We start from the raw sequence: 17,438 nt of genomic DNA on the forward strand, positions 1-17,438 counted from the left end.
CCCAGGAAGTGACGTCACCACAGGCGCGAGCGCTGCGGCTAGGGCGTCGCCATCCTTTTGATGGGAGCTCTTCGCGCCTTCACACCCTCAACTCCCAGGTCGCGCCATGTTGGTTTGGGGCGGAAGTAGCGGAGACCGGGCTCGGCCCCCTTAAAGGGACAGGGGCGGCTGTAACCTTCGGGGAGCGCTGGGGGACGAAGCGGTGAAGCCGCCGAGGCGGGGGTGAGTAGCTGGTCCCTGCGCGTTGCTGCCCCGAGGCCGGGTGTCGAGGCCGGAGGACATGGTAACCGGTTCCGAGCTCGTTTGTGCCAGAATACTCGCTGCGTTTGATGCTGCTCGTACGCTGAGTGGCTGCGCCGAAATTTTAACCCAGCCTGGAGCCGCCCGCGGGGATAAATTGCGCGCGCTTGACGCTGACCCGCACTCGAACGCTGGGACCCGCCAGGCTGTCCTCTCTGCACCCACACCCCGCACCCCCGTCCCCCGCGATAGTATCTGTGCGGAGGAAGAAGCCCAAGGTAGCTTGGCCATTTATGGGCAGAGCCGGGGCTGGAACCGGGACACCGCTCAGTGGAGCCTGAGTCCTCGCAATTCCCACACTGACACTAGTAACGGAAACCACGTTAGGAAATAATCCGTACAATGGAATGCTGTGCAGCCGTTAAAACGAAAAATGTTCAATATGCACTAACATGGAACGACTTCCAAAGATACCTTAGATAAAAAAAAAAAAAAAAAAAAAAAGGAAGGAGCAAAAGACCCGCGTTGATGGGCGCTACAGTTTGTGGAAAAGAACGTGTGTGAGAGTGTGCGCGTCTGCGGGTGTGCGCACCTCTGTCTGGTAACGTGCACAAGAAGTGGTTAACTGTGGTGGCCTCGGACAGGAGAACTGGAGTCCTGGGTACCCGGGCAAGGGGGGAGAATTTATTTCTTAAATAAGATGATGAAGATATAAGGGCTCGGATCCGTCAAGACTTGAGCCAATGCCTGGGTTCAGCCCTCCTGCTGGAAGGTCTGATTTCCCCCTGTCGTTAGAGGAGGGAATAAGGCTCAGAGATTAGGGATTTTAGTGATATCTCATGGCCAGGAAGGGGAGAAGCTGGAATTTGAGCCCTGGACGGTTTTACACTAATGGCCAGGGTCTCCTTATCCCACTTCCCACTGAGAAGCTTTTTTTTTTATCAACCACATGACACCCAGCGTGGGGTCTGGCACACAGGCTAATCCAAGTTAACTGTTGATTGGCTGTTTACTGACTGAACAGGTCGAACAGACCAGAGACAACGTGATGTGTAGAATGAAGAGAGGAACACTAGAGGCAAGAGCCCAGACTAGAGTCCAAGGCTTGCCCCTTTCCAGCCTGGAGACTGTGAACCTGGCACATCCCTCCCTGAGCCTCCATGTCCCCACCTATGGAACTAACAAGCACGACCACAAGGGCCACGGGTGCCCCCCTCCGTCCTACTTTGGGCTTTACATGCAGATGAGCCCCATTTTACGGATCAGTAAGTGAAGCACAGAGAAATTAAGGTAGTTGCCCAAAGGAGGTCCCTGCAGGGCCTGACTCCCCCACTACCTGAGAGAGATTGCTGGGCTCCTGGGTCTCCCTCCGCCTCCAGGGATCATCCGCACTAATGCTTTGGGAGACCTCCAGTCCTAGTTGAGCTGCCAGAGGCTGAGGATCTGGTAGAGAACAGGACAGACACACAGTTCCTGTCCTTGAAGTCTAGTGAGGGTGACAGACAATCCAGCGGTTAGCATCTCTGATGAGCTCTGTGGTGGGCAGAAGCTCAGGCCTTGGGAGCACAATGGCAGGAGCATCTGGCTCAGCCCGGGTGGCATCAGAGAGGGCTTCTCAAAGTAGGTAACTTTTAATCTGTGTCTGAAAAACGTGTAGGATACCTGGAAGGAGGAATGATGGCGCTGGAGACCCATGCAGAGGTGTGCTCATACCTGAAGGTAACTGACATGATCAGAGACCACGCAGGTACACAGGTTAGAAACGTTCAGTCTAGCATCTGCATGAATCACTCCTTCCTCCTGGAGAATGCCTTCCCATGCCAACATCTGTGGCTTTCCACCCTCCAGCCACACTTAACTTCTGTGCAAATTCCAAAGAGTAGGACTTCTGGATTTTATAATCCAGGTGGGGGCGACAAAGGAACACAGGAAAGTTAACAGCAAGGAGGAACTTCTTAACTGACACGCCCACCTCCCTTCTGGACACCCCCCACCCCCACCCCTGAATACCTTCCCCCTCCAGATTGGCAGCCAACCTGCTAAAGCAGGAACTCTGCCCCTGTGAATCCAGGTGTCAGTACTGGTAGTTCCTGTCTTTCCAGCTGTTTACGCTCACATGGGTTCTCAGGTTGCCAGTGTGTTGGGACATCTAGTTAGTTGGGCATGACCCTTCCCTCCCCCAGTTCTGTAGCCAGTCAAAGTTACTCCTGCTACAGTGAGAGAGGAATCACTGTCAGTACTGTCCCAACAGACGTGGGGCCACATCCCACTCCCAGATTGCGCTGCCAGCTCCTTGGAAAAATGAGCAAATGCTCATGCTACTTCCTCATTCCTGGACGATGGTGTAAGCTTTGGATTTGCTGCTGAGGCCCTTCTGTGCTTTTCTGGGACTTTGACTTCGGGTAAGTCATTTCCCTGCCCTGAGCCTTAGTTCCTGTAAAACAGATGTGACTCTCTTTAATGTTCTTGCCAGGCATTAAGTGTATAAATGTATATATATTTTCCCCCATGTGTAAAACTGCCTTAAAGAGTGAGATTTCAATTTTGGATCTGGATCCTGTGCCAGGAGGAATAAGAAGTGGGCTACCTACTAGGTGTCTCACTCAGGGTCTCCACTCACCAGCCACCACCCCTCTTACCCGGATACCTGCAGTCTGGGCTCCAGAAGTCATTTCTCTCTCCTTTGCCGATTCCAAAGTCAAGGGAAACTAGATGTAAGTCACTGTGCTTACTAGATCTCTCCAGACAAATTCTCGCCTCCCTTGAGGCAGAACAATTGACTCAAGTTTTCACAAAACATTTGTCTTATAGGGACTCTCTGGTTTTAGACTGCAAAAAGAAAGGAAGACGGAAAAAGAGAAAGAAAAATCAGGATTCATTATCTGGCAAGAGACTTTCCTGTATCGGCTTAAATCTTAACAGTTTTTTTTTTTAAAGATCTTTTATTTATTTATTTGAGAGAGAGAACAAGCATAAGCAGAGGGGAGAGGCAGAGGGAGAGGGAGAAGCAGACTCCCCGCTGAGCAGAGAGCCCAACACAGGGCTGATCCCAGGACCCTGAGATCATGGCCTGAGCCAAAGGCAGACGCTCAACTGAGCCACCCAGGCGCCCCGTTTTAACAGCTTCTTATTGACAGGTTCCTGTGGGCCAGGACCTGTTCTGAATGCTTTCTGTGAATGACTGCATTGTTGTTATCCCCTTGGACAGACGAGGAAGCTGAGCCTAGAGAGCTTGCAGCATGGAGCGACCAAGTTCCCATAGCTGGTTCAGAGTGGAGCTCGGGACCATTCTATCCACATCCAAGCTTTCATTTTCTGGGATTGTTCATGTAACAAGCTGGTCTTGCCTGGGCATGGTCCTCCCCTCCCCGGACCCCTTCTCGAGAGGCACTATGGTCTGTGTCTTCTCAGTAACTGGGGGCACCTGACATTTTGAGCGCAGGGCATGCTAAACATCCTTCCAGACACCAGATAGATCTGCTCAGTAGAGAACTGACTCACCCCAAATACCATGTGTGCCCCTTTTGAGAAACATTAAAACCAACTCTCCATATTGCATAGACTTGGCTTAGACGGCATGGGGCTAGTCGGCAAAGCCAAGATTCTCTTGCCTGCCCTTGCAAGCTGCCATATGGGGTGGAAGGGGCATGGCTCCGGTCCCCAAGGGCTGCTGGTCTGCAGGCAGGGGAGCTGATGAAGGCGGCTGCACCCACCTCCTGAAAAAGGGATGTTCGGGGAAAGCCTATGGACTATTGGAAACAGGCGAACCAGGATTTGAATCCCGGCTCAGGCTCTCAGCTGAGTGAGCTTTGTTTGTTCTCCTCTGACCAAGATAGGGATGATAATGCCTTCCTAGTAGGTTGTTTTAAAGACTAGGGAATTTAGCACAGGGGCCAGATGTATAGTAGTTGCCCTCTGAGTTCAGAAGAAGGCCCAGGTGGACACAGAGGCAGAGAGGAGGCAGAGCTGGGACTGGGCCCTGCTAGGGAGATAGGACTGGGAGGCATGCCAGGCAGGGGCATAGACGTCTATCCAAAAGCAAGCAAGGGGTGCCTGGCTGGCTCAGGTGGTAGAACGTGCAACTCTTGATCTCAGGGTGATGATTTCAAGCCCTACGTTGGGCGTGGAGCCTAAAAATAAAAAAGGGGCACCTGCCTGGCTCAATCAGTTAACTCTTGATATCAGCTCAGGTCATGATCTCAGGGTCGTGAGATAGAGCCCCTTGCTGCCCGCACTGCGGTACTTCTCAGACTAATATTGGAGGAATAGCAATAACAATGATGATATCTGTGGAACACTGACTCTTTGCAGGGCACCACGCTAAGTGATTTTCATGTGTCCTCTCATTGACTTCTCATGACAACTCTATGAAGCAGGTGCTAATCATTATTCCGATTCAGAGATGATTCTCAGAAAGCCTTAATAATTTGGGGTGCCTAGGTGGCTCAGTCGGTTAAGCGTCTGCCTTCGGCTCAGGTCATGATCCCAGGGTCCCGGGATCGAGCCCTGCAGCAGGCTCCCCGCTCAGCGGGGAGTCTGCTTCCCCTCTCTCTCTGCCCCTTCCCCAGCTCCTGCTGTCTTTTCTCGATCTCTCTCTCAAATAAATAAAATAAAATCTTTAAAAAAAAAAAAGAAAACTTTAATAATTTGCCTAAAGTCACAAACTAGTAAATGGCTTCAGTCCAATGTCTGTCTGATTGCAGAACGTGACAGCCTCAAAAAAAAAAAGTATTGAAATTTATAAGACCCCAATCCCATCCCAGGGAAAGCCACTATTAATAACTGAGCAGTGTCCCTGGAGAGACAGCCTTATACATAATCAAGCCGTCCTTGCTTTGCACTACAGAATGAGTTTCAGGCACCAAGGTTCGGTTAAGTAACACCAGTCACTCAACAACACCGTTGCGATTCCAGCTGCGGTGTTCTGTTAACTATGAGTAATTGCACAAAGTGCAAACCTTGCTACTTTTTAGTCCACAGATCGCTATGGAAATAGCAGATGTGCTTTGTGATCCGGTGACTAATCACATCACTTCTTTCAAAGCCTGTCAGGGATTGGTCACCGTGCATGCCATTCAGTTCACACAAAGACACCAAAGCTCGGAGTTATGTTGCCTCCTGCCTCCCAGTGATAAACCCATGCGACAGGCTACAAAAATGGATCATCGGAAGAGGGAATTGGCCAACAACGACGAAAGTGCTGCAAAGAAATGCACAGAGCGATAAGACAGAGTGGGAAATTTGCATGGGACGTAAGTGGAGTGTTGAAAGAAAGCACTGGCTGTGGGAATGTGGACAGAGCAGTCCTTTGCTGTTCCAGAAACTCCAGCTACGCAACCAGAGAAACTTAGTGAAGGCAGAGTGACGAACATACATGACGCATGTAGTTCTAACCAAATGGATGAAGGTGTCCCAGAGGAAGGGATGCCAAGCAAAGAGGTCACATCAAAGGAACGCCCAGATATATTTCACAACAGTGAAAGCACAAGGGATGAAGGGTTTGAAGTTGACATAAACTCAGAAAGAAGGATGTTAACTCATCAATGCTGAGAAAAGATGCTCGTTCCATATCCTAAGTTATGCGACTAGAAGGAAGCAAGCAATCACTGTTCACGCTACTCTGGATAATTTCCCCCCAGATTTATTGAGTTATAATCGTCATACATTTACAGTTTACAACGTGTTGAGGGGGCACCTGGGTGGCTCAGTCGGTGAAGCATCCAACTCTTGGTTTCAGCTCAGGTCATGATCTCAGGGCCATGAGATCGAGCCCCGAGGTGGGTTCGCGCTGGGCCTGGAGGCTGCTTAAGATTCTCTCTCCCTCTGCCTCTCCCCTCCCTCTCTAAAAAAAAGAATTTTAAGGTAAAGTGCACAACGTGATGATTTGATATATGTAGACATTGGGAAGTGACTCCCACCATCAAGTTAATTAACATACCCATCACCTTACAGAGTACCTTCTGTGTGTGTGAGAACGTTTAAGATCTACTCTCCTAGCAAATTTATTTTTTTTAAAGATTTTATTTATTTATTTATTTGGCAGAGAGAGAGAGACAGCAAGAGAGGGAACACAAGCAGGGGGAGTGGGAGAAGGAGAAGCACGCTTCCCGCTGAGCAAGGAGCCTAATGCAGGGCTCGATCCCAGGACCCTGGGACCATGACCTGAGCCGAAGGCAGACGCTTAAAGGCTGAGCCACTCAGGCGCCCTCTCCTAGCAAATTTACATTCTACAATACGGTATTATCAACTATAGTCACTATCTCTATGCTAGGTCCTCAGAACTTCATCTTAGAACAAAGTTTGTACCCTTTTATCAACCTCTCCCCATTCCCCTCACCGGGTGGCCCCAGCAACCACCATTCTACTCTGTTTCTAGGAGTTCGACTTTTTTTTTTTTTTAGATCCCAAATATAAACGACACCACACAGTATTTGTCTCTGGCTTATTTCACCGGGCATTACACCCTCCAGATTCATTCATGTTGTAGCAAATGACAGGCTTTCCTTCTTTTTTAAGGCTGAATAACATTCCATTGTATACGTACACAGACCACATTTTCTTTATCCATCCATCCATTGAGGAACATGTAGGATGTTTCCATATCTTGGCCATTGTGAATAATGCTGCAATGAACATGGGAGTAAGATATCTCTTTTTTTATTTTTTAAAGATTTTATTTATTTGACAGAGAGAGACACAGCGAGAGAGGGAACACAGGCAGGGGGAGTGGGAGAGGGAGAAGCAGGCTTCCCGCAGAGCAGGGAGCCCGATGTGGGGCTCGATCCCAGGACCCTGGGATCATGACCTGAGCCAAAGACAGATGCTTAACGACTGAGCCACCCAGGCGCCCCTCCCTTGTTCCTTTTAATGGCTGGACAATATTCCATTGTATGGAACCACAATTTACTCACTCACCCATTGAGGGACATGTAGATTATTCCCACCTCTTGACAATTATGAATAACGTTGCTATGAACATCCGTATACAAGTTTCTGTGTGCACGTGCATTTCATTTCTTTTCAGTATATCCCTAGGAGTGAAATTGCCAGGTTGTAAGGTATGTTTGGACTTCATACAAATTAAAATTCGTGCATCAAAGGACATTATCAAGAATATGATCAAGGTCATTGATTATTTCAATTTTTGTGGATTGGGCGAAATAGAGGTCAACTCCATTCTTTTGTATATGGCTACCCAGCTGTCCTAGCACATTTGTTGAAAAGACTATTTCTTCCTCCATTGAATCATTTTGGCACCCTGGTCAAAATCAGTTGACCAGGGGCACCTGGCTGGCTCAGTCAGTGGAGCATGAGACTCTTGATCTCAGGGTCATGAGTTCAAACCACATGTTGGGTGTGGAGATTACTTTTTATTTTTTATTATTTATTTATTTTTTAAGATTTTATTTATTTGACAGAGAGAGTGAGAGAGAGCACAAGTAGGCAGAACGGCAGGCAGAGGGAGAGAGAGAAGCAAGCTCTCCACTGAGCAGGGAGCCCGACATGGGGCTCGATCCCAGGACCCTGGGATCATGACTTGAGCCAAAGGCAGACACTTAATTGACTGAGCCACCCAGGCACCCCTGGAGATTACTTTTTAAAAAAGACATATAGGGGCGCCTGGATGGCTTGATGGACATTGGATTGTCTCCAGGTTTTTCGGTCTCACACACAATGCTGCATTAATCATCCAGAGGCATACCTCTTTGTGTATATGTGTGAATATTCCTGTAAGATAAATTTCTAGAGAGAGGAAGTATTTCTAAAGTCAAAGAGTAATGTATGTTGTTATTGTGAAGTTGCCCTCCAAGAGTTACACCAGTGAACGCTCTAACTTGGTGTTTCCCAGATCATGAATTATAACCTCTTAGTGTATGGTCATATAAATTTGGTGAGTCTCAATCTCTTATTCTCTACATAGCTGAGAGGCAGAGAATGGTGTTTCATTTTAAATTTGCATTTTGTTAATTATGAGTAAGGTTCAGCCTCTTTTCAAGTTTATTGACTATTTTCTTTTTTTGTGAATTTATATCTCTTGCCCACATTTTTTTTTCTGTTGAGATGTTGATCTTTTGTTATTGATTTATAAGAATTGTTTGTATATTGAGGCTCATACTAAATTAAAATGGCCTCATTACTCGTCTCCTTCATTAGACTGTGCACTCCTTGAAGAAAAGGAAGGTATCCTATTCACTGTTATATACCTGGTAGCATAGGGCATAGGCATAGCATGTAATAGAAGTTTAATAAATATTTGCTGAGGCGCCTGGGTGGCTCAGTTGGTTAAGCGACTGCCTTCGGCTCAGGTCATGATCCCGGCGTCCTGGGATCGAGCCCCGCATCGGGCTCTCTGCTCGGCGGGAGGCCTGCATCTCCCTCTCCCACTCCCCCTGCTTGTGTTTCCTCTTTCGCTGTGTTTCTCTCTGTCAAATAAATAAAATCTTAAAAAAAAAAAAAAAACAGCAGTTCCAAACTTTGAAGTGTGAAATAAGTTGTGCAATGCGCCCTCAGCAGGGCGTCTGCTTCTCCCTCTGACGCTCCCCCCTCTCATGTGCTCTCTCTCTCATTCTCTCTCTCAAAATAAATAAAATCTTAAAAAAAATAAAAATAAAAATAAATATTTGCTGAAGCAATGAAAAGACATGCATCTACTGTGTGGCAGGCCCTGAGCCAGGTGGTGATGATAAAAAGATGAACAGAGGAGAGTCCTCGTGTGACCGAGCTCACTGTCTGGTGGGAGCAATAGACATTCATTCTCTCACTCAACAAAAGTTTCTGTAGCAGCTTACTCTCTGACTGGTGCATAATGTCCATTGGAAGAGCCAGCCTGCAGGGATGAGAAAAATGCCAGGACTGTGACTCAGGTGACCATGTCCTGGTGGAATCTGGGCTGGTCATTTCCCCTCCCTGGTCATCAGTATCTCCATCCATAAAATGTGAGTGACTGGACCAAAATCCCTTATTTCCCATTGAGTATCTGCCATTGAGTATCCATTTGTCTGTGCTTCTTTTTTTTTTTTTTAAGATTTTATTTTATTTGAAACAGAGAGAGAACATGGAGGGGGTGGGGAGGGTCAGAGGGAGAAGAAGAGTGAGAAGCAAGACTCCCCACTGAGCAGGGAGCCTGACATGGGGCTCAGCTGGATCCCAGGACCCTGAGATCATGATCTGAGCTGAAGGCAAAAGCTTAACCGACCGAGCCACCCAGGCACCCCACCCCGATCTGTGCTTCTTTCTGGAAGTAGGAATCTGACCCAAGTGGCCATCACGTCACTGCTCAGAGCCTCCCCTTGCCCCACGTGGCAATGAGTATGGGCTTTGAAAAATCAGAGTTGTGAGTTTATTTTTTTTAAGATTTTATTTATTAGAGAGAGAGAGAGCGTGCACATGCGCACAAGCAGGGGGAGTGGCAGGCAGAGAGAGAGGGAGAGGCAGACTCCCTGCGGAGCAGGGAGCCCGGTGCGGGGCTCTCGATCCCAGGACCCTGGGATCATGACCTGAGCCGAAGGGAGATGCCGGACTGACTGAGCCACCCGGGCGCCTCTCAGAGTCCTGAGTTTATTTATTTATTTTTTTGTGAGTAAAGCGATAGAAGTTTATTAAGTGAAGATACAGAAAAAGCTCTTAAGAGTGAGAGGGGTCCCGACAGGGCTGCCCCAGAGTCCTGAGTTTAAATTCCAGCTCTGCTACTTGCTAACTGTGGCTTCGGGTGTGTGACTTGGCCTCTTGATGGAGCCTTTCTCGTAGGTTTTAAAGTGATAGAACCTGTATGGTGCTGGCAGGCTGCCGGGCGCAGAGAAAGTATGAAGTCATTAAAAGGCCACTGTCATTACCCTTAGGACAGACCTCAAGGCTACAGTGCAGTTGGCCAGGGAAGACCTGCTTCCCAGAAGTTGAGGGAGAGGCAAGGGGAGTCGGAGGTGGGTTTGGCTTGGGAAAGGCAGCCTGCGGAGCCCCCAGGTGTTGTCAGAGAGGTGTCTGTGGAGGTCCCTGGGTCAGCCCAGGCAGTGGGAGGACTCTGGTCTGGAACGCCAGCAGTCCCACCGCACGGTAGGCCCGGACCAGCACCCTCCCCGCTGTGGGCCTCCTCTATGAAATAAAGCCACAGTCCCCTCTTGCCACGCAAGGGTCGCCCTGTGCCCAAATGTGTGGGGTTCCAGGGCCAGCTAGCCGGAAGTCTGGACAGAGCTGGTTCCGCGCGCCCCCTGCTGGCAGCATCCGGAACAACAAGCCCCCAATCCCCTTTCTTCTCGAGGGCTCCACCTTGACACCTGCTGGTGTTCTGGATGAGAGCAACCCGCAGGGCCACCTGTGCCCTTCCTGGCCTCGGCTCGGACCCCCATGGCTTCTTCCTCCCCTTCAGATTTATGGAAACTGTTCCCACTACACCTGCATGCTTATAGACACAGAAATGTGTGCATATGCTCGTGCAACTGCTCATATTTACACGATATCATAACCACACAAAATTTACCTATGTTCAAGGTCACATTATACTTTCATGGGCCCCTTTCTCCATTAAAAAAAAAAGTCAAAATTATATATTTGGCGGTGAGGGGCAGAGGGAAAGAGCGAATCTTAAGCAGGCTCCATGCTTAGCGCAGAGCCCAACACCGGGCTAGATCTCACAACCTTGAGATCATGACCTGAGTCAAAATCAAGTCAGACTGAGCCACCCAGGCAGCCCAATAGAAATTACATTTTACAACCATGTGTTATAAAGAATGAATATCATGCAGGCTGGATTCATTATTATGTATTCATCATTATTACATTCCCCCTTTTTCCCCCTTATTTTAAAGTAAATTAAAATTAAAACATTTTCATGGGATCCTCAAAGTATTGTGGGTCCTCAGCACCATGCCTGCGGGGGAGGCCTCATAGAGAAGTCAGCCCTGCCAAACATGAGTGAATTCACACACATCCAGCCCCACGTGTCATATTACAGTGATTCAATAGTATTCATAAAGTGCCCATTCTGTTATGAACATCTATCACTTACTGGGCACCTTTTATGTGCCAGGCACTAAGGGACGTGTTTTCCATAAATTATCTTGGTTTTTTTTAATAATTTTTTATTTATTTAAGTAATTGCTACACTTCATGTGGGACTCAAACTCACAACCCCAAGACCGAGAGTTACATGCTCTTCTTTTTTTTTTTTTTTTTAATTTTATTTATTTATTTGAGACAGAGAGAATGAGAGAGAGCACATGAGAGGGGGGAGGGTCAGAGGCAGAAGCAGGCTCCCTGTCGAGCAGGGAGCCCGATGCGGGACTCGATCCCGGGACTCCAGGATCATGACCTGAGCCGAAGGCAGTCGCTTAACCAACTGAGCCACCCAGGCGCCCGTTACATGCTCTTCTGACTGAGCCAGCCAGGAGTCCCTGAGTTACCTTATTTGTATTTATTTTATCCTTAGGAAAATTGACATTGAGGGAGGTGAAGTGATTTACCTCGACTCACACAGCCGAGGTCTAAGTGATACCAAGGTCTGTGTTCGAATCCTCTCCCCAGGGGACTATTCAGGGCCCAGTCCTTGCTTGGCAGGCGCAGAGCTTGGCAGGTGCAGAGCTTGGCAGTAGTAAGACAGAGTTGCCCCACAGATGGAACAGTGTGGTGCTCACTTCCATGCCCCAAAGACTCGCCCCGGCGCACACACCAGCCACCCCCTGCCTGGGCAGTCTCCTGCAGTGGAAGCCAGCTCCTGGTTTCCAGCTCCAACCCCAAGGCAGTGAGACTAGTTAAACACAGTCTCATCCAGCATGGGCTCTCTTTGCCCTCTGTGGAGCTGGTTACCCCAAGGCACCACCTCTCCCCAGAGCATGCAGTGCCCAGAGTGGGTGAAGGGCTGAGATTGTGGCGGAGGAAAGGGGAGGGTCATGAGCTGGGATCTTTTCCCTTCTGAGTGTGACCTTCTGCCCTGTGCTGGCCACTGGGTGAGGCAGACCCTCCTCCAACCTCCAGGAGTTCACTATGAGTGTTAGTTGTTATTTTATCATTATTACCAGTATCTTTGCCTGTTAATGGAGGTGAGGAAAGTACCTGCTTTCCGGGCTGTTAAAAGGATTCGATGGTATATGGTCCTTAGCGCGGTGCCTGGTACAAAGTAAACACTCAGGAGATAAGAGCTGACCGCTGATTGCATTAATATTATTCCCACCACTGTAATCCAGTGAGATGATAAAGGTGTAATTTAGGGCAGAAGAGGTACAGTCACTTTAGGAGAAAGGACAGAATTCATAGACGTGGAATGATGTGGGTGAGGGTGTCAGAGAGAGGATCAGCCTGCTGGACATCCACAGATTTTGGTCAGGAGACAGAAGAGGGTCCCTCTGGAGGAGTCAGCAGGACATCGGTCCCAGAACAGGGGCAGCCATCCCTGCATGCGGCCAATCCGAGGAGACCAACCATCTCCATTTGCCCAGGATGGGCCCAGTCCCAAGAAACCCCTCAATCCTGGGCAAGCAGGACAGTTGTTCCCCCTAGAACATGCAGCAGGCACAAGGTGCCTCCTGTGACCAGCGCTGGACTCAGACCTGGCCACGGACTGACTTCATGTCCCCTGGCTGAGTGAGGCTGAGGCACACTGACGCCTTCCCCTCGATGTGACACACTGTGGAATGTCCCTCCGTGGAATGTCCTTCCTCAGATAGAAATCACACTACCCTCTGTTGTTCCAAGCTCTGGTTCTTAGCTACAGCCATCAGGGAGTAAGTACTTCCTGCAGGGTTCCCCTGGGAAGTGACTCAGTTCTGAGAAACTAGAGTGTAAACTCTAACCAGACTGACTTTTCAGCTCCTGGCATCTCCCAGCCCTCTTCCAATCCCAGGCCTTTGCACCTTCCTCACTGCCAGGCGCGCTTACCCTGCTTTGGGACTCTGAGCCAATGCCACATCCTCCAGAGAGCGCTCCCAAACTCCCAGGTCCCCAGGGAGGTGCCCAGAGCCCATTGCATTCATTTCCAGGAGCTGTTGGCACAAAGTACCCCAAGGTGGGTGGTTTTACACAACAGGAAGTTTTTCTTTCACCATTCTGGAGACTAAACATCCCAAATCAAGGTGTCAGCAGGGTCATGCTTTCTCTGAAGACTCTAGAGGTGAATCTGTCCCGTGCTTTTCTCTTAGCTTGTGGTGTTACCAACCAACAATCCGTGGAGCTCCTTGGCTTGTAGATGGCCTACCCCCCCGATCTCTGCCTCTGTCTTCATATGGCCTTTCGCCTGTGTGTCTGTGTCTCTTCTCCCTTCCTCGAAGGACACCAGTCATACTGGATTGAGGTCCACTCTAATCCAATATGACCTCATCCTACATGGATTACATCTACAAAGACCCTAGGTTTCCATTCACAGGTGCTGGGGGTCTTCAACATACACTTTTGGAGGACACAGCTCAAACCATAACACCTGTCTTTGTACTTGTCAGGAAATAGTTGCTGGATGAATGAAGGAGAGAGTGCTTGGGGACATCTCCTCTCCGCCCCCCACCCCCACCCCTACCCGGGGACCAACAGCTCATGGTCCCTACCGTAGTCTCAGCCCTGTGCCAGGGCCTGGCCCCAGAAGATGCTCTGGAGAAGCTGATAATTGAAGAACATAAGGACGAAGTGCCCCACCTTTGGACAGATGGCTGATTGTCAGTGCTCTGAGACGCTTTGGAAGACCCTGGGGGAAGAGGCTGGCTTGCGTCAGGGTTTAGAAGGGACTAGCTGGGTAGCTGCCTTGGTCAGGCTGAACTTACTTCTTATAAGCAGGTGCAAGCAGCTGTCTACTTCCAGAGTCTTCTAGAGTGGGCAAGCCTGACTAATGCATTATGAATTATTCTCTTTAATTTCTCCTTCATAATGAAGTTAGAGCATTCTATTGGTAGTGACAAAATTCCATGAACAGGCAGGTTACATTGGACTTCCGGTTTCCAGTCCTGTGCGTAAGGAGCTTGGAAGTCATCCCTCCATCCTCACAAGCAGAAAGCTGAACAGACCAAAAAATCAACACCTCTTCTTAGACCCATTTGAGAAGGGACGTCATGGGTCAAACCACTGCCCCCAAAATCAGAGAGACAAACCAGCAGATACAGAGAATCATGACTTAGCGGAGCAGAAACCTCCACGGGGACCAGTTCAGGGGGATGAAACCTAAACATAATGGACAAATTGCTGGAGGCTCAGTGTGGACACATCTGAGAATTCAAGAGGCTAGGAGGGCCCACAGTCCGACCCTGGTCTGCCACCAGAGTTTGTCAATATAGCGTTTTGTTGTTGTTGTTGTTGAAGGTGGGTTTTTTTGTTTGTTGTTTTGTTTTGTTTTTTGAGAGAGAGGAAGCACAAACAGGGGGGTAGGACAGAGGGAGAGGGAGAAGCAGACTCCCCCCTGCAACACTACAGCTGAGGAGCTGTGACAGACACTGTAGGCCCTGCAAAGCCCCACAGTATATACTCTGGCCCCATAAAGAAAAAGTTTGCTGACGCTGCTCTAGAAGGAGAGTGGATATAGGGCCACAAGTAACAGGTAGACAGGAATGGGGAGTGTGGCTGGGGGGACAGCAAGCGAAAGGGACAGTGGCAGGAAATGACCTGGGACAGGTGGCCTTGCCTCTGATTTCACAGGGCCTTCTAGTACATGCTAAAGACTTTGGATTTTATTCTTAGCATGCGGATTTAGGAAGAGAAAAGCAGCCTCTGGAATCCAGGAGCTGGCCTGGCACCCACAGATAGGACCTGTGTTGTGTTGGACATGAACAGTTGCACAGAACATCAATATCAGACAAGGCCACGCTGTGACCATAATAAATCCAGAAGAAAAAAAAAAAAAAACCACTCTGCGATCACGTCTGAACACAGATGGACGTGAACATTGTCGAAGCCACAGGAAACCCAGCACCCCCCTCTCTTGGCACACATGGTGGCTACTTTTCCACCAAGTCTAGCTAGCCTCACTCGAGCCTGCCTCCCTATAAATATGATTATTGTGGGGCACCCGGGCGGCTCAGTCGGTTAAGCCTCTGACTCTTGATTTTGGCTCAGGTCACGATCTCAGGGTCCTGAGATTGAGCCCCACCTTTGGGCTCTGTGCTCAGCGGGAAGTCTGCTCGTCCCTCTCCCTCTGCCCCTCCCCCGACTCATGCGCACACGCACTCTCTCAATTAAATTAATTAATAAAACCTTTAAAAAAAAAAGATTAGTGTGATATCCAACCATAAAGTGATCCCTGCTTCTGAAAGCACCAATCTAGCTTCCCTGGACCCTCCCCCAAATCACTCCACCAAAGTCCAAATCCCATAATAAGTTTGAAGAGCCTCCCACTGAGACCCCAGAGCACCCTGGAGTTCACGTTCCCTCACTGCAACTCCGTCATGGCTATGCTCCTGGTGGTTTGGGGCTGAGGGCATGGACAGGGTTTAGCCGTTAGGCCTAATTTCCTGTTAATGAAAGAGAAACCAAAATAACAGCAGCTTGAACAAGATCCACCCAAGATCCATCCCCTCCTCCCCACTAAGTCCAGAGATAACTGATGGTTCCTCCACCATCAAGGGCCCAGGCTCCTTCCATGTTGTGGCTGTGATTTCCACCTCAGGCATGAGGAACATTCAAAATATATACAAAAGTAGAGTGTAGACTATACTAACCCCCCCCCCCCCAGTCTCCACCCATGGCCTGGCTTACTTCATCTATTCCCCCATCCGCTTCCTACTTCCACCATCCGGAACGTTTTGGATTATTTTGAAGCAAATCCCAGATATTATGTCGTCAATACTTCAAGAGATATCTCTAAAATAGAAGGACTGTTAAAAGGAAAGAAAGAAATCTCCAATACCATTAGCACAGCTAATAAATTACTGATTTCTTCATATCATACAATACGCAGTGTTCACATTTGTCCCTCAGACTCACCCCTAACATTTGGGGACCCTCGATGGAGCCCACACAGTGGATGTCTAGATATTTACAAGTCTAATGCAGCTTTGCTCGGGGGCATTCCCACCCTGGGGCCCACAGCCTGCTCTCCGAGGACCACCCTTGAGACACAGTGGCTAAGGATGCTCTGCTCTACCCAACCTTTCCTGCCTGGCACAGATTCAAACCCGAAATGAGAACTAATAAGTCCTAAGTAGTCAAGCTTGGAGGGGGGCGGTCCCAGGGAGGCTAGAGCACCATTACCTGGGGAACCTGGGGTGCCTAGCTCAAAACCAAGCAGCCTCTTTCTCTCTGGTTCCCCCTGGGGGTAGAGGTGGGTTTTCTTCACATGCAACCTCCAGGATGTGCATGCTCTCTATCTCTATCTCTCTATCTCTGGCTCTGAGCCCCACATCCTCGGGTCAAAGAGGTCCGGTTCAGCTCGTTCTTCCCTCTCCTGTAACCCTGCTTGCTCAATCAGTTGCCAAATTTTCCATACTTTCCTAAGAGATTGATAAGGAATAAGCACTTCCGTGGGTTTTTGTTGAGTGCTTGCCCCTCGGGGCGCCCAGGATGGGAGGGGGGTACCATTTATAGCCGGTTTTTTGGAATCACAATCCCAGATGCCCATGCACTGCATTCAGTTGTCTCCTTTGCCTCTCAGCTTTCTGTTTTGACAAAGTCAGACCTACAGAAAAGGTGAAAGAACCGTGCAGTGGCCACGTCTGCCTAGGCCCCAGATTCAGCCCTCGCTCACGTCCACCGCCTTTGCAACCGCCTCTCTCTGCCCTGCCCTTGTATATAAATGTCTTTGCTGAATCCTTTGAAAGCAAATTGCAGACATCCTGACTCTTCACTCCTAAATGCTTCACGTGCCTCCTAAGAATGCCATCCCCCCACATAAACACCCCTCGTTATCACCCCCAGAGAAATTGACCAGTGATTCCATCATGCCCTCTGATGGACAAGCCATATTCAGATTTCTCCCGCTGTGCCACAGATACCCTTTAGGAACTTTCACTGTTCTTGTCACCAATCCAAGGGCTCATATGTTGCATTTGCTTACTGGGTCTCTTTGACAGCACCCCCCTCCCAGGCCCCCAAACCCTCACCTCTTTTTCAGTGCTGTGATCTAACCCCCCTGGAGGAGAGAGGGAAGAAAGGAAGGCTGGAAGGAAAAAATCTCAGACGGCAGTGCAATTCTCAGAAAATTTCAGCAAGGGCGCCTGGGTGGCTCAATCGGTTAAGCGTCTGCCTTCGGCTCAGGTCATGATCCCGGGGTCCTGGGGTCAAGCCCCGCATCGCAT

General features: G+C 49.1%; 1 long non-coding RNA gene across 2 annotated transcripts; it reads left to right on the top strand.

Moving 5' to 3' along the window:
• Positions 1-256: 256 nt before the first annotated feature.
• Positions 257-8,532, top strand: LOC115937757 (uncharacterized). 2 transcript variants are annotated; one of them, XR_014140179.1, is made up of 2 exons: positions 257-2,642; positions 5,214-8,532. It is a non-coding gene; the product is annotated as an uncharacterized LOC115937757 (long non-coding RNA). The 2 variants fall into 2 exon arrangements; XR_014140178.1 differs by having other exon boundaries at positions 5,285-8,532.
• Positions 8,533-17,438: the final 8,906 nt, after the last annotated feature.

This window comes from Leptonychotes weddellii, chromosome 14 (genome assembly GCF_054177405.1).
Source record: "Leptonychotes weddellii isolate Sample4059 chromosome 14, ASM5417740v2, whole genome shotgun sequence".
Taxonomy (NCBI): Eukaryota; Metazoa; Chordata; class Mammalia; order Carnivora; family Phocidae; genus Leptonychotes; species Leptonychotes weddellii.